The sequence below is a fragment of the Podarcis tiliguerta genome, assembly GCF_965153285.1.
Source record: "Podarcis tiliguerta genome assembly, chromosome: 10".
Taxonomy (NCBI): domain Eukaryota; kingdom Metazoa; phylum Chordata; class Lepidosauria; order Squamata; family Lacertidae; genus Podarcis; species Podarcis tiliguerta.
The window spans coordinates 55,621,490-55,647,247 of record NC_139543.1 but is presented as its reverse complement, the minus strand read 5'-3'; the positions used below and the strand labels follow the sequence as shown (position 1 = coordinate 55,647,247).

The window sequence follows — 25,758 nt, the reverse complement described above, 5'->3', positions numbered from 1 at the left end:
TTTGTGTGCGTATGGTCCTCTAAACTCAGATTTTTCCTAATTGCTTTTTGCAGGTGTTGTGGTTTCACCCCCAGTCCAGTGGGTGCTATTTGCATGGTGCCATTTTGGCTCATAAGCAATGTCACTCATAACCTGGACATTGGAAATTGAGGGACATTCCATTCCCCTCTCCTGGAAAGGTGGCCAGAGTAGCGTGCGTAGGATTAAAATTCAGCGAACACCTCTGCTCATGGCAGCACATGTGCTTGCAAAAATAATGTGGACACTTAAGCATTGCAATTTTACAAATACTTAGCACCTAAGTAAACTGAAAAGTATTTTACTTTGGTTGAGAAGTTGTCAAGTTGCTCCTCTCCCAGGAGAAATGTTGTGTATTTCCCAGCTATTCTGGTTCTCTCCCTAGTCACCTTTGCAAAGAAACAGTGGGTTTTTAAACACCACATTTTTATTATTATTTAACACCTAAGTGTCTTACCACGGTTCCGAATGTCTAATGTGGGTTCATGCCAAAGAAAGTGTCCATTGCTCAGAAGCAGCCCCATTGAATTCCATGGGGATTGCTCTCTGATAAATATGTGTAGGATTGCAGCCTTAATTGGTTAAAGGAGCCACACTGCTAACCACGACAAGGTGTGGCCTTCAATGAAACAACTCTGAGCATGCTCAAAACAAACGTATTGCCTCGGGTTAACCCAGACTGCAGACCTGATAAAATGAAATTTATTATAAAGCTGCCATTATGACAACAGGAGTGAGAGAGAAACTGCACAGCCAGGACTAACAGCCAGTAGTTCTGGTAAGATCCAAATTACTGTAACATATCCCACCCCCCCCCCCCCCCGGTCTGGGGACAGATGGGTGGGACCTCCTGGCCACAGCAATCCTTTTGAATGCAGATTGACTGAGTGGTGCAGAGATTTGATTGGCCAGGGATTGGAGAGGGACAGAAAAAGCCTCTCTCTGTTAAAAAGGATTGTAGAAGGATCTGTGTAACAGGAAAGAGCATGGTATTGAGATTTTGGGGGAAACGTTTTGGGGGGAAAATTGCTTGGCATTTTGCTTGATAGGGCTGAGCCCCAATGGATCAGTCTATATACTACATGGGTACCAGAAAAGGGGCTTGCTCACGAGCTTGCCCCCCCCCCTGCTTTTTTCCTTCCACCGTGAATGTTGCTGTCATTTTATGCTTCATTTGCCAGTGCACCAGTTGTCAAGAAAGCAGGAATTTGCCTTTGGGAAGCAGGGAGAGCAGCACAACTGAATCTTAAAAACAGTATAAAAGAAAATAACAAAAGCATTCTTTTTTAAAAAAACAACAACAACACACAGTTCTGTGCCTCCTACCTACAACCCTTTTCTCTCAAGTAGGGTGTTTATTTTTAGATCCGTCTGTCTGTTCCAGTTCATCAAGCTTCGGCATGGAAAGTCATGTAGAAAGGAAAGGAATTCCCAGGAAGAAATGCAGGCAGCGTTCCTGGCAACTCTGCTGGGATGTCCAGCATCTTCATTCATGCTGCAATATGTTAAGGAACTGGGAAGTCCATGAAAAATGTGATTAATATAAATTTAATGTTTGTTTGTTTTTAAAAATACACACTCCTGTTAAATGTTGCCATCAACATCTGATGTGTATGCTACTGTGTATGAAAGGCAGTATAAACATATTTTTAATTGAATAATATAAATAAATTCCCCACAAAGTTCTTCTCTGGCTCAGAAGGTGAACTCAGATCCTGCACACAAGCTATCGGGGTTCAACAAACCAGTTGCCAAAAATGAGACCCAGTCATAGAAGTTACTTAATATTACCCCTTTCCTCTTGATGAAACTCTTGTTTGTTGCTGTGAAACCACAAAACCAGCAGATTGGTAGTCAATCTGCAGAGAAGTTCTTTCACTTAACTTTCAATAAAATTCACCTTGTTTGCTTTCTGAACTACACAGACAGAGTACATTTGACCAAGCAAGCTTTTGATGGGTGAGTGGCCAATCAATTCTCTTAATTGTTTCCTGTAAACATTTCATAGGGTTGTTGGTCTCCATCCCAGATGTAAAACCCTCTGCTTGACATGGAAAGTTATTTTGAAATACAGGTAAAAATAAGGCAAAAACAGCAACAAACAACAGAGACCATCACCTTAACAATACAATACCATAAGATGGGGGGAGGAAGAGAAAAGTCAGTTTTTAAGTGTATCATGGGTGATCTTGTATAAAGCAAGAAACACACTAACTACTGAGAGACACTGGATGTGCAAGTCAGAAAATCCAAATAATGGACAGAAAATAGATAAATCGTCAGGAAAAAAATATGCACCAGCATTTGATTGGAATGCTATGAGATGTTTGCAGGGTTCCTACATATCAATTAAAATGAAACAGTGTTGCCATCATATCCTTTTAAAAATTGGAATTCATTGAGCAAGTTTGTATGTAATCATGGTCACCCTAATTGAACAAGGAAGTTTGCTTGGAATACAGGAAGCTGTGTTGTTGTTGTTTAGTCTTTTAGTCATGTCCGACTCTTCGTGACCCAATGGACCAGAGCATGCCAGGCACTTCTGTCTTTCACTGCCTCCCGCAGTTTGGTAAAACTCATGCTGCTAGCTTCAAGAACACAATCCAGCCATCTCGTCCTCTGTCGTCCCCTTCTGCTTGTGCCCTCAATCTTTCCCAACATAAGGGTCTTTTCCAGGGAGTCTTCTCTTCTCATGAAGTGGCCAAAGTATTGGAGCCTCAGCTTCACAATCTGTCCTTCCAGTGAGCACGCAGGGCTGATTTCCTTAAGAATGGAGAGGTTTGATCTTCTTGCAGTCCATGGGACTCTCAAGAGTCTCCTCCAGCACCATAATTCAAAAGCACCAATTCTTCTACACTGACTGGTGGCAGCTCTCCAGGACTTCAGCAAAGAGTCTTTCCCAGAGATTGATCCTGTGATCTGTTGAATGCAAAGCCTGTGCTCTACCACTGAGTTATGACCCTTTCCCTATGGCAGTGAAAAGTGACCTTCCAAGCAGCCCTCTGCCATAGGTTGTGAGGCAAAGGAACCCATGTTAGACTTTCTAGGGGGAAATGCCATAACATACATGATTATGGTACATCAGTGTGTATGCACCAACACTAGGACTTTTTTTCCTCACTAAGAAAGCTGGTAAATACTAAACCAATTCCAAATCAAAGTGAGAAGAGTTCACCCATTTCTGAGGATGATGGGACATGTTGCTCCATTCCATTTAAAATGGTTTAAGTTCACCATGGTTTTGTGGGTTTTTTGTTCCTAAATGTCAAGCCTTTCACTTCACAACGGATGTTCATATAGTCAGCAGCTCAAATTTCCCCCTCAAGGTGTTCAATTTTCTTTTCCTTTCTCCACAGATAAATATCTTTCCGTTGAAGCTTTGCATCATGGACCATAGTTGTGACAATACATGCCTTTTGGCTATGGTGTCTATATACAATGGTCTGAGCAGCCCTTTCATTTAGGAAGTGTCTGTGACTGAAGTGATGCAGCACTTGTGAGCAATCACTGAGTGGCCAACAGGTGCTATCTTTGGAGCTAATAACTGTATTTACCCATGTGGGGAATCTTTCCTGTTTGAATGATCTGACTGTTTTCCAGCCACTCAGCAAGAAGAATTTGGAGCCATCAACAGGTGTCTACATTGTTTGAACTGTTATTTTGTAGAGATTGTTTCACCATACGTACATTAAACTAAATCATTTTTTAATATATATTTAGTGCACAATTTCCAGTTTCAGGGTCATAGAATCATAGTATCATAGAGTTAGAAGGGACACCGCCTGTCTCATAGGTAGGAATGACCAAATCTGTCAATTTCAGTTTCCCTCTGTTTCTTATTTTCACAATCTAAAATTAAGTTCCCCACATTCCTACTTCAGTTTGTGATTTCTTTTAAAAAGTCCTCATGAAAATTCACCAACCAGCAGTTTTCAGCAAATTTCTCCCACTAAACAACTTTTTATAGGCAATACACATTATTGCAAAGCAAGTTTGCCTGATGTAGTCCATTTTGTACATTATTTTCACCAATATATGCATTTTTGTGCACATACATTTTACCATAATGTATGCCTTTTTGCACTACTGATTTGGTTGTAGAACTACAAAATTCAGGAAAGTGCACATTTTGAGGAATCACTGTTTCGGTTCACATCTTGTTTCAGAAAACGAGAATTTGGTAAGTTCGCCTTTAAACGTGAAATGAATTGAAATTCAGAGTGTGAGCTGCTGAGCTCCACAATGGCTCCTCTCAGAGCAGGGTGTGGAGTCTGCAAACACCTGGCTTCCCCACCACCAAAAAAATTAAACTTCTCAGAACTGATTACCAACAAAAGTGAGCCTCTTTTTCAAAGCCAAGAATGAGAAATTTAGGTCCAGTGGTCTAACATGACCCTAAATCTGACTCTGAAGACTCTCCCTAGGACATCCCCTCACCGCAGGCCACACATCTCACTGGTCCTCCTCCTTGTAGGCTCCGAATGCTTTTGCCTGTCTGGAATGTGTCCTTGAGCTGTGAACATGCCTCTTGCTTGAATGGATGGGGGAATGGTGCTGTGTGTGTGTGTGTGAGAGAGAGAGAGGGAACCTCTGGTTTTTGATGCCTGGAAGGTAGCTTCTTGTAGAAAGATAATTGTCATGTGCATTGCACTGCCCACTTTTGCCTCTGGCCACTCCCCTCCTGGCATGCGGGCTCCCATAACTTTGCCCATGATGAAATGCGGCTCTTGAACCATGAAAGGCCCCCTCACCCCTCTTCTAAGTGATCTTCAGTGCAAGATGATTGATCTCTTTGTCATGTGCTTTTCATAATGCATCCATTGATGGGTCCTCTGAGTGCCAAACAGGAAATAATGCCTTTCACGCAATTAGCAACTGGCATGAATGGCATTTGAAAGGGTAAATAGCAAGCATGGGTACCTCAATCCAGATCAACCCTGGCAGAGGGCCAGGGGAGTGTTAAGCCTTTGCCCTCCACTTCAGTGACAATCTGGATCAGCTGCTATTTGTTTTGGAAGAAAAACTTCCATGGCACCAATGGGAGGTGAGGAAGAGACACAGAGGATTGATCTTTGCTCCCCTGATAGAGCCATCCAACCAGAGAGGCAGTCTGCTAACAAAACACCCAGCCATTGAGGCACAAAGCCAACCTGCTTCCGAATGGCCATCTGACCAACTTTCCAGACAGCCTGCCACCATCCAAGCAAGCAAGGCAGACAGACAGACAGACAGACAGTCAATGGACTAAACCAGCCTTGAATATATACAATTACAAGGCAAATCTTGGGGCCCATGTATCCCTCTAATGTATTCCTATTGTACTATTCCTAACCTTCGGCAGAACGTTAAGCAGTTTTCTTTACAAGCACCTTTGGTTCATGAAAGATATCAAAGTTTTCTGCATCGTGACGAATCCCCAGGGGTCCCTCTGCTAAAGACTCTCCTCCCTGAAAGAGAGGGGAGTGGTTGTGGGCGGGAGCCCGAGCTCCGCCCCTAGCAGGGGGCAACCGCCCCCTGCTTACCTAGCTCACCTGGCTGGCGCCCCCGCCCACCAGCCGGCACCCAATCGGGTTCCGCTGGGGGGCGTGTCCAGCGAGCTTTAAATCAGAGCGCCAGCCCTCCTCCCGGCCTCTTTCCTCCTCGTCTCGCCGAGAGTCACCCACCCGCCACTCCCTTTAGCTTAGGGTCTCGGCCTTGCTATGGACCTTAGGTTGGTCGCCCTGGTTAGTCGGGGGGCCTGGTAGGAGTTTTTCCGCATGGCAGTAGGCCATGGGGTTTTTTCGCCTACCTCGTAGCAATCGTCACAACTTTTGTGGTATTGGTGGGTAGGTTAGGCATTGGATTATTGCGTGATGGTGTGTTGGAAGGCTAGGTGTGGCCATCGCCTAAGCCTTCAATTTTTGGGTATTCCGTTAAAGGAATTCGGGGGTCGTGTATTCTGTCCGATGCCTGCTTGGCGGGAGGCCATGGCACGACCCCCGGTGACGTCAGGGGAGAGCTTTAGTTGTATTATCATCAACAGGCTCCGCCCACTGGTGATTCAACCCCTGTGGTGGACATCCAATGCCTAAGCCAATACCTTTTTCACTGCTGTAACCAATAAAGTTGTGGCCTTTTCCATGCCCATAAACCATATATCACGTGTCCTTGTCTATTCATTCCACGGCGCGGGGGTCGGGTCCTCGAACCACAACTGTAGAAACAAGTTGTGGCCTGCCTATCAGATCAACAGAGAATGAATTCCTCATCTTAAAAGAGGTAAAGATAATTTCTGCCAATGAAAAGGAGTCAAGGTATCAGGCACTGAGGGAGTTCAGATTGGGGACCCTGTGAGTCAAGCGTTAGCCCCCTGTTTCCTGTACCACCAGGGCTTCTCGCTGAAGAATGGAGCTACAGAAAGCTTAAGCCAAGATGCTCTAATCAAAGTCCAGTATCCTCCTGGTCCTGAAAAATCAGGTGACACTGTACAGCCAATCCTGTCCTGTTTCGTATGTGACCACAATGCTTATGGGACGCAGGGTTTGCACTTGTTCCAAAAACATTGGCTTCGCTCATGGGATGAGATGTTTATCTGACTGTGTATGTGAAGTTCTCGTGCTCTCTGCACCCTAGAATAATACATATGCATGAATGCCTTGGAAAGAGAATGAATGTCCTTGTATTTTCCATTTCTTAATTGCCCCGGTCTGATGTACATGTTGTGACAGGATCCTGCTGAATAAATATATCACTGTTGGCATTGCAAGTATGTGAGACTTTGGTTCGCCGCTATAAATAGAGATGCTTTGCAACCTTGATAGAGCATTCGGAAGTCTCCCTCTCTTGTTGGAAGAAACTGGCCAGGGGTGGGGAGGGGGGGAGGGGGGGGAGGGAGGGAGGGAGGGAGGGAGGGAAGCTCCTCTGCAGTGGCCCCAGGCAGAGGTGTCATCAGCACCTACAGGTAATTCAGGCAGTAATACTGCCAAGGGGCTGACATATGGCCTATGAAGTGACTGCAAAGCAATTTCTAGCTGTCCGATTCTATTGACAGCAATAACTCCCCCATGGGGGATGAAATCATATCACCAGAGACAAATGCTCATTTCCTGCCAGCAGGTCACATGAGCAAGCAAGCAGCAGGATTTATACACACACACACACCATTCCTCGAGCTACACAGTTTTCTGCCCTGCATTGCTCTGCTCTGGCGTTTCGACACTCTTCACATCCATTTCACGTCCCAGGCTCTTCTCACAATTATCTTTTTTTCTTTTCTTTTACTCCATTCCAACTATTTATTTATTTAGTTCATTTGGATCCCAGCCTTCAGCCAAAAAAGGCTCCTAGAGTGGCTTATGTATAATCAATTAAAGCAAGACAGTCCCTGCCCACAGGCTTACAATCTAAAACAAAAAGATGACACACAAGGGGAAACGGACAGGGAGGGAAGGGGGGAGATCAATCTCAGGCGCCAACTTTCAAACAGTTGTTCTTATAATGACTAGCTGGCACAGTTCAGGGGGAGGAGGTGCTTCCCTTTCTTTCCCAGTGGGGCAGCATGATGGAATGGCCTCTTATCGCTCCTTACAACTCTTATTTGGGCTTATCCTTTGCCTTGCTGACCCCTTTGCCTCGCTCTTTCCAGGCACAAGTCTGCACTATAAAGCTCCATTTCTAAGTGTCCCTTTCTTCGCTCTGGAGCTTTCCCCGCAAAAATCCACTCCTTAAAGCTGAATTGGAGCAAATGGCAATTCGGGTTTCCCACAGATTACCGTTTGTTCTGATTCAGCTTTAAAGAGCGGGTTTTCGTAGGCAAAACTCCAGAGCAAAAAAAAAGAGCGGCTCAGACATGGAGCTTTAAAGTTTGAACCATACCTGGAAAGTGTGGAGAAAAGGTAAGTGTGGATAAACCCTTTCTCTCTCCATCAACTGGAGCATTTGTTAAACCCCCCATGTGTTATATCTTTAGGTGTGTTTTAACTGCACACCCTGATATGTAAAGCAAGAGTATGGAACCTGAGAAGATTCATCTTGAAAGGTTACACTTGATTGCATATTATAGATCAGCATCCTCTTTAATTGTAGGGTGTGGAAACACGCTTTAAACAAAAAGAAGTCAGTACTGGCCTAGTGAATGCAGCGTGCAGCTGGTGAAGAAGAGCCTTCAGCAATGTGAGGGCATCTCAGAAGCACTGACCCTTGCTGGAAGAACAAGGATGTTAAATTACAAGTACAAAAGAGCATCCCTATTTTTGACTGACATTATTGGATTCGACTCTCCGGCGGAGGTGTTGTTGAAGTGGGTATCATGAGTATTTAGATATTCTGAATCAAATACAGACACTCCTCAACAATGTAGACTTGAGTGGGCATCTATAAGCAGTGGCCCATTGGCTTCATGCACTGCTAATTTAAATCTGTCAGCAACTGCCTCTTGAGGTCAAACTAGACAGGAATGTGTCATTGGACTAGCTGGACTAAATGCGTCATTAGAAACATCATCAGGGTTTAAAAATAATAACTGTGGAGGGTGGTTTTTATTGGGATTGCAGCATATGTAGGTAAGAAGCTTAAGCCTTCCCTCCCCAGCTGTGATTTGGACAAAAAATGTCCCTATGCTGCTATGAAGTGCCACCAACAGGAACTTTTTTCTAGAGCTAATAGCAGCACAGGGGAACTTTAATTAGGATTGCAGCTGTGAGGGGATGGGTTAAATTTCCCATTCCTATGCACTGGAGTCCAGATGAAAATCCACCCATATATATTAAACTCTGATGTTCTTTCTTAAATATGCATTTCGCTCAACTCTGGTACGCACCACAAAAGATAAAGTCTGTACCACCTTAGACTAATAAACTTATTGTGGCATAGGCTTTCTACTAAATATGTGACATGGGGGGGACAGGGGACAGGTTGTTCTGCCTAGAGACAAAACTGATCCTCAATATTTTGGTGCCCTTATCTATAAGAACATCAAAAGAGCCCTGGTGGATCAAGCTGAAGAGACTCCCAGTCCAGCATCATGTTCTCACAGGGGCCAAGCAGATGCCTATAGGAAACCCACAAACAGAACATGAGTGCAACTGTACTCTACGAGATATATTTTTGGCTTATGGGCACCGCACTCTCACAAGCCTTCCAGCTCCAGCTCCAGAACTTGCCCTTCTCCCATTCTCTGAGACCCAGAGCCCCCTAAGACTCATCTTCCCATGTATAATAATATACGTTGTTGTTGTTGTTGTTGTTGTTGTTGTTGTTGTTGTTGTTGTTGTTGTTAATACCCTGCCCATCTAGCTGGTTTCCCCAACCACTCTGGGCAGCTCCCCACAGAATATTAAAAAAAACCCATAAAACATCAAACATTAAAAACTTCCCTAAACCGGGTTGCCTTCAGATGTCTTCTAAAAGTCAGGTGGTTGTTTATTTCCTTGACATCTGATGGGAGTGCGTTCCACAGGGTGGGTGCCACTACTGAGAAGGCCCTCTGTCTGGTTCCCTGTAGCCTCGCTTCTCACAGTGAGGGAACTGCCAGAAGGCCCTCGGTGCTGGACCTCAGTGTCCGGGAAGAACGATGGGGGTAGAGATGCTCCTTCAGGTATACTGGGCCAAGGCCATTTAGGGCTTTAAAGGTCAGTACCAATAGTCTCTTTAAGCTCTCTTCAGTTTCCTTATAGAGGATCCTATTCGTTTTCATAGAATTGTGGAATTGTAGAGTTGGAAAGGACCTTGAGGCTTATCCAGTCCAACAGCCTGCAATGCAGGAATCTCAACTAAAGCATCCATGGCAGATTGCCATCCAACCTCTGCTTAAAAACTTTGAATGAAGGATGGTCCACTGCTTTCCGAGGGAGTCTGTTCCACTGTCAAGCAGCTCAACCCAAATGAATTAGAGAGGTTGTGCAAATGTACATCAGTCCAATCCAGATCCGATTCACACAGCTTTACTCCTAATGGTTTTATAAATCACAGCTGACAGCCAAGCTACGTAATTAGCAGCTGCACCTGATGTATCAATTGCCAGACTATTCCACTTCTGAATGCATGGAGATGGCGGTTGTTTGAATGCTTTCCCACATTAAAAAACACAAACCTTTCTGCGCATTCTAACGGAGTCACCCCCTTTGACATACGAGAGTGTATTAGAAGGGGGAGCTCTTCACATGAGGGGATATCCCAAAATTTTATCACACTCTGAAGTGGTGCAATTGATTATTTAAGATTGTGTATGTTGTCTCTGAACTTGCAAATCCACGCGACTGAAAAGCCTTAGCATACAGTTGAAGTGATATGGGTGTTGCCTCTGTGGTGTTTGATCCATGATTTCTAATTCACACAGTCATCAAATGAGGACCATTCATGTGTGAGCCTGCCCTCCGTGAGGGCTGGGTTGTTGGAATTATGTCCACCATGACTACTCAACTGATTAAGACATCCGATGCCATGCAATGACCCAGCCCACACGACTCCATGGGAGCAAAATGGGGGGGGCACACACAGTTGGCTTGAAGTGTATCCATAATGGTGCTTGAAAGAAAAATTACATCCATCTGCTACTCCAGCAAAAGTGTTGGCTCTTAAGCAGGTTTCCCCTGAGCTGCCATCAAGGGTCGTCAAGTAGCAAAATCAGCCATAGTGCATAGTGTCCACTCTAATTCCAGTGCATGATCTTGACACATTTCCTCTTACATTGTTCTTCAAAGTTCCTATAGCTCCTTGAGTCCCATGCCAGCCCTCTCTCTTTTTGGCAATGCCTCTCTCTGCTTCCCCCATGTACTCTTGTGCCCTTGAATAGTCGTCTCTCCAGGCCATGGCTGCAAGAACACGTGGGGTTGTGTTTTTCCCCAATAGAGTCCAGCCAAGTGTCGAATTGATCAGACATGAGTTCAGAGCTTATTAGCAGCTTGTCAATATCAGTAAGGACATACTGTGTGGGGAGGAGGATCACAAGCTCACGGTGCAGTGGGGGCTCAAACTCTCCAACCGGGGCTGTTTGGTATGCATTTCCTCTGCCAGATGCTCCCTCCAGCTGCCCTGGATACCACAAAAAGACCTTAGTCAAGACCTTGATAGGAGGTAGGTGCCTCTTTGTGTTTCTAAGCATGAATTCCTAGGGAAATTCTCAGCATGGAGATATGATGCAACAGGGGCAAATCCATCAACAGAGCTCAAAGTATGTGCTCAGTCAATACCTTCTTCAGCACTTTGCAAGGGTCTGTTAAATTAAATTCCATACCCACAATGCACTATAGCTGTAGGGATATTATGTGCTTGCCTTTTATTTTCCTATTTTAAAAATGTATAGTCTCTTGATGGGGTGATAGCTGTAGACTGCAGTTGTCCATGTATATTTTTTCTCCTTCCAGTGCTCCTGTGCTTTAAGCAGCTGAACAGCAGGCAAGGAGTCAACGGCGAAAGCTTCTCTGATTTGAAGTTGTAGCAGCGTAGCAAGCTTCAGCTGTTGGTTTTTTTCCAGGAGACCTTCCAGGGGGGAAACTGCTGACAGTTCCTACAGCATTTAATTCATGGGATTATGGAATTGCTCTTCATGCAGTCTGTTTAATTTATCACATTCATTTGCTTCTCATCCTTCCTCTAAGAAGCTCGGGATGGCTTACTTGGGGAGTGGAATTGATACCATTTTACCTCAAAACAACCCTGTGATGTAAGCAAGGCTGAAAATGTGATTGGTCCAAGGTTACCCAATCAGGTTCTAAGAGAGGTGGGTGATTTGAACCTGGATCTCTGCGGTTTATGTATGACTAACCACTCCAGCACCGGTGTGCTCTATTTCTTTCATGGGTTCAAAAGAGGATAAGGAGCCCATTGCTTAATTTTTTTTTAATAAAAAAAGAGGCACCAGGACATAAAGCTACACAATCAGCTACCCACACCATGATCCTAGATGTAAGGTGGTGGTGGGGGGGGCAACAAGATATTGGATTCAGTAGGGAGGTAAATGTGTCCAGAACAAGCTCAGAAGTACTCCTCTTCAGTCAGTCTTGCTGGGACTGAGAGGGGTCTGGAAGCAGACTCTGTAAGTGGATGCTAATTGCACTGGCTTCCAAATGACAGAGACCTTTTAAATAAGGTTTCTGTCCATTGGCAGCCAATACAAGCAGTTGTTGGCATCCATCTGTCTCAACAGGCAATGGAATGCACCTCTGGAGGTGAAGTCAAACTGCTGCATCAGCAGCACCCAAGTGACCTCTCCAGAGCGCAAGCTTGGGCAGTGTTTATGAAGGTCCTGGGCTGTGAGGACGACAAGACCCCTCTCTCAGCTTCACTGATGTGGTCCAAAGGAAAACAGAGCAACACATTCGGCACCAGTTTGGCTGCAGAAGTTGCCAGAAGGAGGCATACAAGGCACCATCCAACCGACTCCACTCTGGATTTGTGTATGGATTACTCCTTAGTCTTTTCTTCTCCCAAAGATATCCCACAAGGCAGTGGAGGTTAAGGATAGAGTTTTTCTTCTCCTAGATGGGCTACCTTCCCAGGTTGACGAACCCCATCTGCTCCTCAGAGGTGGAGCTAGCTGCTCTGGCACCTGAAGCAGCGTGCACCCAGGGGGTGGGGCTGTTGGGACCATGGGATGGAAAGCCAGCTGGCTTGGCTCCAGCCAGAGTGTCTCCCCTCTCAGCCTTGCCGCTGCAGAGATCCATCAGTCATCCTCCTCCGAGGTACGTTCATGATTCCAACTATTTAGCAGGAGCACACATTACACAGCAGAGCAAACACACAACAGATCAGGCTCAAGGCATGGATACTATACTAAACTTTTGTTGTTGTTGTTTAGTCGTTTAGTCGTGTCCGACTCTTCATGACCCCATGGACCAGAGCACGCCAGGCACTCCTATCTTCCACTACCTCCCGCAGTTTGGTCAGACTTATGTTTGTAGCTTCGAGAACACTGTCCAACCATCTCGTCCTCTGTCGTCCCCTTCTCCTTGTGCCCTCCATCTTTCCCAACATCAGGGTCTTTTCCAGGGAATCTTCTCTTCTCATGAGGTGGCCAAAGTATTGGAGCCTCAGCTTCATGATCTGTCCTTCCAGTGAGCACTCAGGGCTGATTTCCTTCACAATGGATACGTTTGATCTTCTTGCAGTCCATGGGACTCTCAAGAGTCTCCTCCAGCACCATAATTCAAAAGCATCAATTCTTCAGCGATCAGCCTTCTTTATGGTCCAGCTCTCACTTCCATACATCACTACTGGGAAAACCATGGCTTTAACTATACGGACCTTTGTTGGTAAGGTGATGTCTCTGCTTTTTAAGATGCTGTCTAGGTTTGCCATCGCCTTTCTCCCAAGGAACAGGCGTCTTTTAATTTCGTGACTGCCGTCACCATCTGCAGTGATCATGAAGCCCAAGAAACTAAAATCTCTCACTGCCTCCATTTCTTCCTCTTCTATTTGCCAGGAGGTGATGGGACCAGTGGCCATGATCTTAGTTTTTTTGATGTTGAGCTTCAGACCATATTTTGTGCTCTCCTCTTTCACTCTCATTAAAAGGTTCTTTAATTCCTCCTCACTTTCTGCCATCAAGGTTGTGTCATCTGCATATCTGAGGTTGTTGATATTTCTTCCAGCGATCTTAATTCCAGCTTGGGATTCATCCAGCCCAGCCTTTCACATGATGAATTCTGCATATAAGTTTCCCAGTTTTGAACCAATCAGTTGTTCCATATCCAGTTCTAACTGTTGCTTCTTGTCCCACATAGAGATTTCTCAGGAGACAGATGAGGTGATCAGGCACTCCCATTTCTTTAAGAACTTGCCATAGTTTGCTGTGGTCGACACAGTCAAAGGCTTTTGCATAGTCAATGAAGCAGAAGTAGATGTCTTTCTGGAACTCTCTAGCTTTCTCCATAATCCAGCGCATGTTTGCAATTTGGTCTCTGGTTCCTCTGCCTCTTCTAAATCCAGCTTGCACTTCTGGGAGTTCTCGGTCCACGTACTGCTTGAGCCTGCCTTGTAGAATTTTAAGCATAACCTTGCTAGCGTGTGAAATGAGTGCAATTGTGCGGTAGTTGGAGCATTCTTTGGCACTGCCCTTCTTTGGGATTGGGATGTAGACTGATCTTCTCCAATCCTCTGGCCACTGCTGAGTTTTCCAAATTTGCTGGCATATTGAGTGTAGCACCTTAACAGCATCATCTTTTAAAATTTTAAATAGTTCAGCTGGAATATCATCACTTCCACGGGCCTTGTTATTAGCAATGCTTTCTAAGGCCCATTTGACTTCACTCTCCAGGATGTCTGGCTCAAGGTCAGCAACCACACTACCTGGGGTGTACGAGACATCCATTTCTTTCTGGTATAGTTCCTCTGTGTAAACTACGCATTTATTATATATAAATCAGGACAAAGAAAAACATGGCCTCTCTCCTTGTCGTTCTTCTCGGAGAGAGAGAAAACAAAAGCAATACAGAGTGGATGTTCCACTCACGTGCTGGAATGTAAACAGACATGTGACATGTAACAATTCCACGTATCTGCAGCAGAGGGTGGGGTGCATGTCCCAGGGGTGCACCCCCCCTGCAGCAAGCATTGGGGGTGGGGGGTGATGTCCCCCCCCGGGATGGCACCCAGGGCAGACTGCACCCACCACACCCACCTTTCTCCACCTCTGCTGCTCCTCCCTTCCCTTTGCAGCACATGAAGAACCTTAACCATTGGACCCACTATTGGTCTTGTCCGGTCAATCCGCTGGAGCCTGTCTTCACATGCAGGGAAAGTCCCTAACTCAGCAAGAGTTTGAGACCCATTGGCTCCCCTTACCTGGTTTAGCTGGCATATCAAAGCCGTTTCTGGGATGTGGCTGCTGTCACATCCCGACAGCTTCTAGGACTCACAGGTGAAAGCTGAGTGCAGGGTGGGAACCAAAGGTGGAAAAACTACCCCAGAAGGAGATGCCACCCCATACACCCTATGCAAACAGTAGCATTTGATGAATACAGGAAAGAAGGTGAAAGACGTTAACATGCTGCCCTACAGATGTTGCTGGACTTCAACTGCCATAATCTCTGACCATTGGGCCATGACATCTGGGACTAGGGATAGAGGAGAAATCTGATTCAGTTCTCATTTAAAGGTGAGAACTCACTTAAAGGTGAGAAAGGTGCAAATTTGTGCTTTCTGAAACAACAGGTAAACCGAAACTCAGCTATCCTTTGAAATTCACACTTCTCTGAACTTTGCAATGCAGTACTCCAACCAAACAGTGTTTACAAACCTGCATGTATTAAGGAGAAGTGAGTTGAAAAAGGAACATATTCATGAATATAGCATATGAAAATGCATTATATTAAGGGAAATTGCTTGCAAAAAAACACCAGGCATACAAAAATGTGCTTCCTTGGAGAAATTCGCATTAAAATGCTGGTGAACTCTCAAGAGAATTTCTTTAAATGAATAAATAAAAAGAATTCTCCAATTGCTGCAGAAATGTGGAGAACTGAATTTAAGACTGGAAAAACAAGAGAACCAAAACTGGCAGATCCTTCTACCCCCAGCTAAGAATTATGGGAATTATGGGCTTCAGACCCTTCATCATCCAGCACCACATTGGCTACCTTTGGTTTTGATACTAACCCAGGTATGAAGGGCATTGATTACATGCAGTCCCACCCTCTCTAAAAGGATAATGTGTTAATTGACCTTCACTGTCAGCCTTCTATCATGATTGTGGTGAGGCTAAAAAAAGCTGTTCTGAGCTCCATATCAACACGCATATTGCATGTTTATGTTCTCTTTTATCCTGGACACTCTTCCTGAGGGAGGGGAGATTCTATTTAGAGCTCTAGGTGAGGCATATTTTGAATGCACTTGACAATAGGCCATGGCATTCTTGCCAGAACCGACCATTTATTGATGCTAAAATTGCCCCATGCTTTAATTAACTTCTGTTACCAAATATTCAGCCTGTTGGGCATGATTTGATAGCTGAATTCAAATTGCCGCTGGAAGCATGGCTTTTAAAAAACTAATTCCTTTCTTCGAGTAGCGAAGCGGCAGGAAAGGAAAGAGTGGTTTGTTAAGAAAACAATAGCATAGAAAGTAAAATGCTGAAAATCTCTTTTGGGGACTGAATGAATAAAGGGCTGGCAGGATAATTAGCTATGCCTGAAGACAAAACAAATGAGACAAACGAAAGGACCAGTAGAAGCCATTTTATGGTATTGCATTGTGTTTTTGTACTCTCAAGCAAAAAGTCTGCAGTTAGAAGTTCTGTGCTATTGTAGGTAGCCCAGATTGCCTGTCACCCACATTTGCCAAAGCTGCAAAGGCAAATAATTTGAGAAAACCATTACATTATTTCTCTGTTTGATGTTAAGAACATCAGTGCTCTTCCAACAACAGTTGAGTGTGGCTGTTGCAGAAGAGTGTGTCCTATTAGAGAATAAACTGTGATAGAAGAAAGCCATTTTTTTATTTAAAAAAATGGAGTTTGATTACTGGTTTTCCCTCACAAATAGCTTTCATTTCAAAATGTTGCATTTCCCTACCACATAGAAAGCCATTTTTTGTACATGAAATCTGGGTCCCTAGGAGGTGTCCCAGGGACCATAGGATTCTTCAGAACAGTGGTACCTTGGATATTGAATGCCTTGGCTCCCAAACAAATTGGCTCCTGAACAATCGAAACCCAAAAATGAGTGTTCCGGTTTTTGAACGCTTTTCGGAAGCTGAACGTCCGGCGCGGCTTTTGCAGCTTCCGATTGGCTGCAGGAGTTTCCTGCAGCCAAGCAGAAGCTGCACTTTGGTTTCCAAATGTTTTGGAAGTTGAATAGACTTCTAGAATGGATTCCATTTGACTTCTGAGGTATGACTGTATTTCCTGTCTGAGGGCAGAAAGAGAGTTTCACCCTCAAAGAGGGATATCCTCTGGGAGGCTGAGGAGGGCCTGCAACTGATACCCCTTCAACATCACAGAGGGCACAAAGGAGGCATTCTGGGAGCAGGTTGAGGGCATGTCAGGATGTCCACAGGAAATAATAATAATAATGATAATGATGGTGATAATAATGTCTTCCTGTTCTCCCAATATGGGCCGCAAATGGGACAGACAAAGACAGGCTTTGTTTTTCTCCCTCAGGAACCAGAATGTCTTCTTGGGCCTGTCCTGTCTCAGACTTACTTCCCAGAAAAAGCCTTCACAGGCCAAAGAGTTCAACCAAACAAAACCCAAAGTAGAACGCTCCTCTTCCATCAACCTTCTGAATCATGTACTGTCTCGATTGAGGGGGAGTAGTTGAGGCTGCCAACCTTGCTTAGAGAAAGTGCCTAGGAATCTGCCACTGTAGCAAGAAGTGATGTAGAATGGGACTTATCCGACGTGTCACCCTATCAGAAAATAGAGGGAAAGGATGTTCTGGAGTGGCAGTGATAAGGAGAGAATGCAAGTCACCTGTGACAGGGAAAGCAGAGGAGATGACAGCGGTAATGGCAACAGCACCAACCACTGCTCAAGCTCAGGGCTTTGTTGCTGTGACTCATTGCCTGCTATGGCACCATCTCATGCTCAGCCCTGCCACTATGGGATATTTATTTCTTCTTCTCCTACAGTAGTGTCCCAAAGGCTCCTAATGTGCGGTGCTAGGAGCTACATGTAGTATATATGGGTGCTAGCTTTCCATGTAGCACAAGCTCTCTAATAGCTTTTGGATTGAGGCCCTCCCTCAGGGTGCACATCCTGCTTGGCAGAATATAACATCCCTTGGGCACGGACCTGCTTCAACCCAGCTGGAGCTACTTTAGGTGGATGTGACCCAGTTACAGGATGAAAGCCTTAGGCGCAGCTCGATTGGAGCTGGCTGAGAGGAACTGATTTGGAGGGAAAGCTTTCAAGTTTGGAAACTCAGAGGACGGGAGCTGAGGGAGAGGCAAGTCTTTGTAGAGAGGAGCGGGTGGGAAGGTAACATGAGGTACTCAATTTCTAGAAAGAGCTTTGTTCACAAACAAGAACAGCTGTTCATGAACTGGGAACAATCACAGGAGCATACTTTCCCCCCATTCTGGATTATTTGATCTGGAATGGATGTATCTGCATATTATTTGGGCACAGGGAGTTAGTGGTGCACACTGTCTCCATCAGTTCAGCCCAGTCTTGAGCCTCTCCTGTTTTCGTTTGATCTAGGACAGGGGTCCCCAAACTATAGTCTATAAACTATCGTTTATTCCTGCATTGCAGGGGGTGGGACTAGATAACTAGATGACTCTTCCAACTCTACAATTCTATGATTCTATAACCATCAGTGGCTTGTGGAGTATCTATGGAGAACACTTACAATTTGAATTCTATGGAATATACAAAATATGATATAAATAAATCAAGGAAGCAATACAATACAATTTAAGAAACATACAGCACCCTGCACAGTGCATTACAATTGCTACAGCAGGCAGAAAAAAGCATGAGGTGATCCACCAGGACCCCTGGCTGTTTTCAGTTGGTGCAGGGGGGGAAATGTGTGAGATGTAAAACTGCAGTCAAGTACAACAGTCCTACAGTGGACATGTTAGGGGATGTTTTGTGCCACTCTGGGACAGACGTCCACTACATGTGACTTGAAGAGGGTGTGGTCTGTTGTACTAGAATGGAGGAGCACACGGCCTCCATGTTCTGATCAGTGTGTGTTCTCCATTTTGTATGTTGCTGTGTGTTTGGACTGCTTAGTTGCAGTCACTTGGGACTAACTTCTTTATGGAATAGTTTTAGTTGTTATGTAACCTAAGCCTGCCTTCAGAGATATGTCTGCGAACCTGAATGAATCTGTGAGTAAACTACTTTTATATTAACGTTAATCAGATTCTTGTGTTTATTCTTTTTAAGAGAGATTAGAAGGGATTTTACCAGGATGGAATTTTTAGTAGTAAGACTCAATGAGTCAGCAACAAGCTGGTCACTGTGTAATTTAAAAAGGGGGATGTTTGGAACTCTGCTAGAATATGGAACTTGCTAGCACAAGTTAGGAAGGATATCATTAAATAAAATATCCTCTCCTGCCTCCCTAATCACACCCACAAAATGTTAGAGTACCTTTGACCTAAGAGAAAACCTGTTGCAGACCTCTATTAAGAACCCTGCCAATAACCTTATATAACCCTGTTAATAAACCTGTTTGGTTCATAGCTGTCAACTTTTCCCTTTTCTTGCGAGGAATCCTATTCGGAATAAGGGAATTTCCCTTAAAAAAAGGGAAATGTTGACAGCTATGGTTTGGTTATGAATATCTGTGAAGAGCCTGACAAAACATTGCCTTGCTCCAACAAGCTGCTGAAACTTATCACATGCTCTACAACATGAAGCTAGATGATGTTGAACTACAAGTGTGATGACACCTGAAGATCCACAGGTTCCCCATCCCTGCCTTAAGGGAACACAGTATGGTTGACATCCATCTGTCTCAGGAGGAGTGCACCTTTGAATATGAAGTCAGACCATTGGAGAGTTACAGCCCCTACTGTGAACGTGCCAGCCCCCTCGGTTACGGCTCGGTCTTGGAGCGCACTCAGGTGTCCAGCGACCCACCTCCGGTGGAGCTGTGGGCACACTAATGCATCAGCAGAGTAACAGCTAGAAGTGCAGGCATTGGCATCTTGAAAGTTTCCTTTATTTACAAATCAAAACAACAAACATGGCTAGTGTGAGCAGCAGCTTCACACGTCTGCTCTGTCTGAAAGCAACAGACAAAGGAAAAAAAGAAATACAAAAGCACATAGGACGGAAGTACAGTGTCTAGTTCCGTTCCCACACTCCTGTCACAAAGGAATGCAAACAGTGGATCACGAGATCCAACAGCAATGGAGAATGAAAATACTAACATCCTCCCCCTTTTCATGACACAATTGCTGCAGACTTTAGCACATTAGCAGCCTATTTACAGAGACTGATATAGGAGATACATGTTTTGTTGCTTATTTGCTTACTTAATTTAAATTATTTATATTGGTTGATCGACGGATTGGCAACCCGGATGGCTATGCGACCTACTTTGCAGAGGGCAGCCTTCTATTTTGAAGGGCTGTCAGAAGACTGTCCTCTATTTGAAGGTCTCCTCTGACTGCTGTCCTATCCAGATCTGGCTTAAAAACAAGGAACCATAAAAATTGGAAGGAGGGAGAAGGAACCTTGGAATTGCCCAGCAACTGTTAGCAGATCCTGGTCAGCAGACAGGGAAGGCACGCAAGTCACCCGGTGTCTTCCCCACTACCGAATTATATCAATTATTTCTAAATTTGCATCTATACATATGAATTAACAGATGGAATTTGGGCACCCTGAAAAAATGAAAGCAAAAGTATTTAAAACCAGCATAACAACACTGTTACAGTGCAGTAGTGATACCAATGAAACATTTAAAACCAGTACTGTACAAGGAATTAGGAAGATTAGCTAACTCTTTGCAACTCATGGATGAACAAAGTTTTAACCTGCTGTCTAAACTTTATCTGTGGGGAAACCTGGTGAATATGGCATTGAGCAAGGTTTTTCTCTATAGTGATGTCCCCTGTCGTCGTTCCTCTCCAATATTCACTTCTATAGATACATTCCCAATAGCCCAGAACACTTTTGCCCTTGCTTAGATGTCATAAATGGATACTTCATGTTCTCACTTCTGGTTTCTTTTGGTATTGCTGTTGATCCTAATTGTTTTATTATTGTGGTTTTAAATTGCATTTTAGGATTATGTATTTTTATTGCTTTGGTTGCTATATATATAAAGCTCTTGGAGGTTGTTTTGTGATGGAAAGCAGTTTAGAAAAGCAGTCAGCACCAATGTACAAGACAAACAGAGCTACCCAAATCCTCCCCTTACCTTGGAGCTACCCCTTCACTCAGCTCTGCTGGCTTAGCCAGCTTATCACAGGTGGTGTAGCCCCAGGAGAAAGCCCTAAAACAGGGCGACCCCAAGGCAGGGATGGGACTGAGCTGACTAGGATCCGCTGCATCCTGAGCCAGTCCCATTGCTATCTGGATCCGATTTGGCTTGGAGCTGAAACAGGGTTCGGGCCTGAACACCTTCCCCATCCCCTGCAACTTTCCACCTCAGCTACCATGAGAAATGACTATTGAAAAGGTGCTTTCAGTTTGCGGAGGTGATCAGCATAAAACAACCATTCAAATTACACAGGAAGGCGAAATTGTCACAAATGTGAAATGGTTTTACATAGAACAAAGAGAAAAATTGCCACAAAGGATTGCTAGGGGAAAATGTTTCCGTCCCTTTGGCAAATATCTAATCGCTACCAAGATGATTTCTCTCCCTCTTTTTTTTTTTACCCAGACAGGTAGCTCTATAATTAATTTAATTTGAGAGTTGGGGCTGTTGTTCACTCAATTAGACATCTGCTTCTGTCCCCACCATTTTAATGACAGCCAACTTGCCTGCGGCCATTATGACTTGCGTAGAATTGCGACCCGCTAATAAAGCCCCCATAGACACAGTGATTATGTTTTCTCTTTGGAGAGAGAGAGAGCGGGGAAAAACATGTTTTGATCTCTTCTGTTTCAGGAGCCTTTGATATTATTAGCATTATTTTATTCAAAGGACATTAAAAAAAATAAAATCTGAATGGCTCTTGGATGCATTTTAGGCCCCACCTACACTAAAAATTTAAAGCAGTATCATACCACTTTAAGCAGCTGTGGGTTTTGGCAAAGAACCCTGGGAGGTGTAGTTTGTTAAGGGTTCAGAGAGCTGTTAGGACACGCTATTCCCCTCACAGACCTCCATTTCCCAGATTTTCCTGGGAAGGGGCAACCGACAGTGAAATCACTCTGAGAACTGTAGCTCTGTAAGGGGAATAGGGTTCTCCTAGCAATTCTCAGCACCCTGAACGAACTCCAGTTCCCAGGAATCTTCGGGGGAAAGCCCTGCTCTATTCTGCACCAAGGCAAGCATCCCATTTCAGCCTAGCAAAAACACTCAAGGAGGTTCAGAGCTAGGCCAGTGAGGCAGTGTGACCTGGTGTGGGTTCCCAGGGTCAAATACCGTATTTTTTGCTCTATAGGACGCACTTTCCCCCCTCCAAAAATTAAGGGGAATTGTGTGTGTGTCCTATGGGGCGAATGCAGGCTCCTTGGCTTCAGCGATAGCAACGCGAAGCCTCTGAAGCGCACAGGGAGCGCTCCCTCCGCGCTCCGGAGGCTACGCGTTGCTTTTGCTGAAGCCTGGAGAGCGAGAGGGGTCGGTGCGCCGCCTGAAGCCTTTGGAGCGCAGCGGGAACTCGCACTGCGCTCCGAAGGCTTTGGGTTCCTTTTGCTGAAGCCGGGAAAGCAAGACTCTCCTGGCTTCAGCAGAGAGAGAGCTGCACAGCGCCCCTTCAGCTAAGTGGGAGGAGAAATGGAAGGGGCTCCGTTTCTCCTGCCGCTTCGCTGAAGGGGCGCTGAGCAGAGAGGGGGAGAATTTTATTCTTGTTCTCCCCCTCTAAAACAAGGTGCGTCCTATGGTCGGTGTTCTATAGAGCGAAAAATACAGAATTTGGCTCCCTCGTTCCCCAACCCTGGTGTATATGTTTCTGTTGTACACAGTAGCTTCTCAGTGATACATCCAGCCTGACCTCTCATGTTCAAGCAGTGCTGTTTGTCAGCCTTCAGCAGGTAGAATACTTGAGGATACCTTCCAACATTCCTCAGATGAAAATTGGGACATTTCTCATGCCTCCTCCCACTGACCCTCCTTGACCTCCCATTCTTGTCCCTCCCCCTTCACAGAGCATTTGCTATCAGAAGAAGGGCAAGTGCTGCCGCCACAACACCAATGGGACACACTCTCCACTGTCCTGAGAAAACCCCTTGATCCCATTATATATATATATATATATATATATATATATATATATATATACACACACACACACACGTATACGTATATGTATATATATATGTATATGTATATGTATATGTATATGTATATGTATATGTATATGTATATGTATATGTATATATACACACTTTGGTAGATTTACAAAAAGACACACCAATAGCTAAATTTTAGAAAGGGGCAACATTAGACAGAGACACATGTTATGTACTGATGTTCTCACCCTGGGCCAACAGGGGGATACTGTAGATAGTTATGCAAATGAAGGATTGAAAGTAACGTTCTGTGATTGGATAGTTTGTACGCAAATGAAGGATCGAAAAGTGACGTTCTGTGATTGGATAGTTTTAGAAAGTTGCAACAGTTACAATTGTTCTGGAGCTCTTTATAAGCAGGCTGACTGAGCTCCTCAGTTAGTTCTGTTCCAGCTTACAAATAAAGAGCTTCTTTGGAAGAATCGCTGTGTCGTCTGATATGTTCGCCCACAACTTAACAACACACAAAGCATTCTTTTTAAAAAATAATAAAAATCATGACTCCTTGCTCTCCACTTTGCTCCCCCTTTCTCCCCACCCAGGGTGGCCCTGCCCTCTGCCTGCCCCTCAGAGCCAGCACATCACAGGGGGTTGGGTCTTGGCAATGGTAGCCTCTTCCCCTCACCTGCTCTTCAGCAGCTCCATGAGCCATCCAAGGGAGGAGGCCGGCAGTGGCAGCCATGGAGAAGCAATGGGATACTCTCTCATAACCGTGGCCACCACTCAGGGCAAGTGCCAGTTCACTCTCCTCCCCGAACTTGGCACTGGCACTGGCAGAGGAAATAGGGACATTCCAGGATCAAATCAGCAGCTGTGCACAATGCCACGGTGAGACTCCTTCGGGGTCCTCGCTGCAGGATCACAATTCACCCAGTGCTATACCAGCTGCACTGGCCCCTGGTGGAGTACAGGATCAGGTTTAAGGTGCTGGTTTTAATCTTTAAAGCCCTATATGGCCTAGGACCCCCATACCTACAGGACCGCCTCTCCTGGTATGTCCCACGGAGGACCTTACGGTCATCAAACAAAAACATCTTGGAAGTCCCAGGCCACAGGGAGGTTAGGCTGGCTTCAATCAGAGCCAGGTCTTTTTCGGCTGTGGCTCCGATCTGGTGGAACGCTCTGTCACAAGAGACTGGGGCCCTGCAAGACTTGACATCTTTCCGCAGGGCCTGCAAGACAGAGCTGGTCCACCAGGCCTTTGGCCAAGGCACAGCCTGACCCCCTCCTTTGGTAATCCTCACAGAACTCTAGCCCAATGGTTGCCATTAATTTGATTTGAACTGATTTTATAATGAATTGATTTTAGACTGCTGTATTATTTTACTGTTGTTAGCCGCTCTGAGCCCGGTTTCAGCTGGAGAGGGTGGGATATAAATAAATTTTTATTATTATTATAATTCCAGGACTGTCCCTGGAAAATCAGGACACTTGGAGGGTAGGCTTGAGAAACTGGTGGCGAAGGCCCTCCCATGCAAGGCTTAACTTACTGTAAGGTTTGTTAGCTTTTGATTTCAAAGACCAAATTGGAGTCCCTCCTTATATCCAGCAAATTAAACACATCATGCTGCTGAGATGAAAAGCATTGGCAGTCATATTTGCTGGGATAATGTTCGCCCAATGCAAACAAGCAGAGGAGAAATAATAATAATAAAAATACTATTAAGATTTTCGTGCAATGAACAGCAGCTTTTCTGAAACAGATAAGCCATTAAAGATCATTGTTGGAAGAGGCAAAACGTGCATTCCCATTATGTTGCATAAAAGCTAAAATGCGAGTTAAATTATTCAGCTCATAGTAAAGAAGAGGAATTCTCATGAATGCTTCAAGTTAATAAGCACTCATTAATTCCTCTGCTGTTCACACTGAGATAGGAAAGTGAGCACACTCTTCTGAATAACAGTGAGGAGCAAAATCTGGACCAGCACCATATTTTTTAAGCAAACCTGGGCAAGCTGCCCTAAGTGACCCCCCAAGATCCAACTGGGCACCCCCTTAGCATCTACCACAACTTGGAGGGAGCCTAGCAGTGATACTGAATGCAGTCACCAACCATGTCCCCACCCCCCACATACAAGTAGGCTTACCTGGTAACTGTAGGTCTGTAATGGTTACAGTACCATTTCAGCCAGATGAGCCCATGAGTTCTCATGTGGGGGAGGCTGGTGGCTGTAGCAGCGCCACTAGATGCCCCCTGTGATAACAGGAACTGTGTCGGCTCCAGTGGGATGTTTGCTTACTTGACTCACATCTGGAACAGGAATCCATCCAGCAAACACAATTGCTATTTGCCATTGTTGCTGCTTTCAGTCCACAAATGGGAAATAATGGATTACATAGCAAACAACAACCAATAAAACAATGCAAACCTATTGAAAAATGAAATTAAGGGAATGGGATAACATAATGTCAATGTAACTTGCCCAGTTAATTGCATACGGTATGGAATTTCACCATAAGGAAGGCAGTGTGATGGATAGCGTCGTTTTGGGTGGAAGACCAACTGCAGCAGAACAGAAACAGAGCTGCATGGGATGACTAGAGGGCAGAACAGAAAATGATGCCTTCTTACATCCCTACTCTTGACCCAGTTTGGATAGGTGAGCTGCTCTCAGTTAATAAGAGAAAGGTTTTGAGAAAGTATTTGTCCCTAGATGTAGAGAGGAAGGTATTTCTGAGACATGATGGGCTATTACTAGCTCTTCTTGCTCAGCAGGGCTGGCAGAACATCGTTTGACCATTCATCAGGTTGTCTTCATCTAACCCCAATAAATGGCAATCTTATTTCAACCCAGTCAGGCAGACAGGGGAGAAACATATTGGAAGATTTACTGAGTCATTACCTTGGGCGTAGATTTAAATGAAATTTACTGGCTTGGTAAATGGTTTCAGGGCT

The 25,758-nt window shown here is 44.7% G+C and overlaps 2 protein-coding genes across 2 annotated transcripts in view; both read left to right on the top strand.

The window, feature by feature from the left end:
* Positions 1-25,758, top strand: part of SLC6A12 (solute carrier family 6 member 12) — an 87,942-nt gene that overhangs the window by 49,687 nt on the left and 12,497 nt on the right. The window lies entirely within an intron of this gene.
* LOC310658939 (sodium- and chloride-dependent GABA transporter 1-like) overlaps positions 11,030-25,758 on the top strand; it is a 50,921-nt gene continuing 36,192 nt past the window's right edge. The window contains exon 1 of the mRNA XM_083401501.1: positions 11,030-11,070. The gene's annotated coding sequence lies outside the window, so the exon portion shown is untranslated. The remainder of the gene's footprint in view (positions 11,071-25,758) is intronic.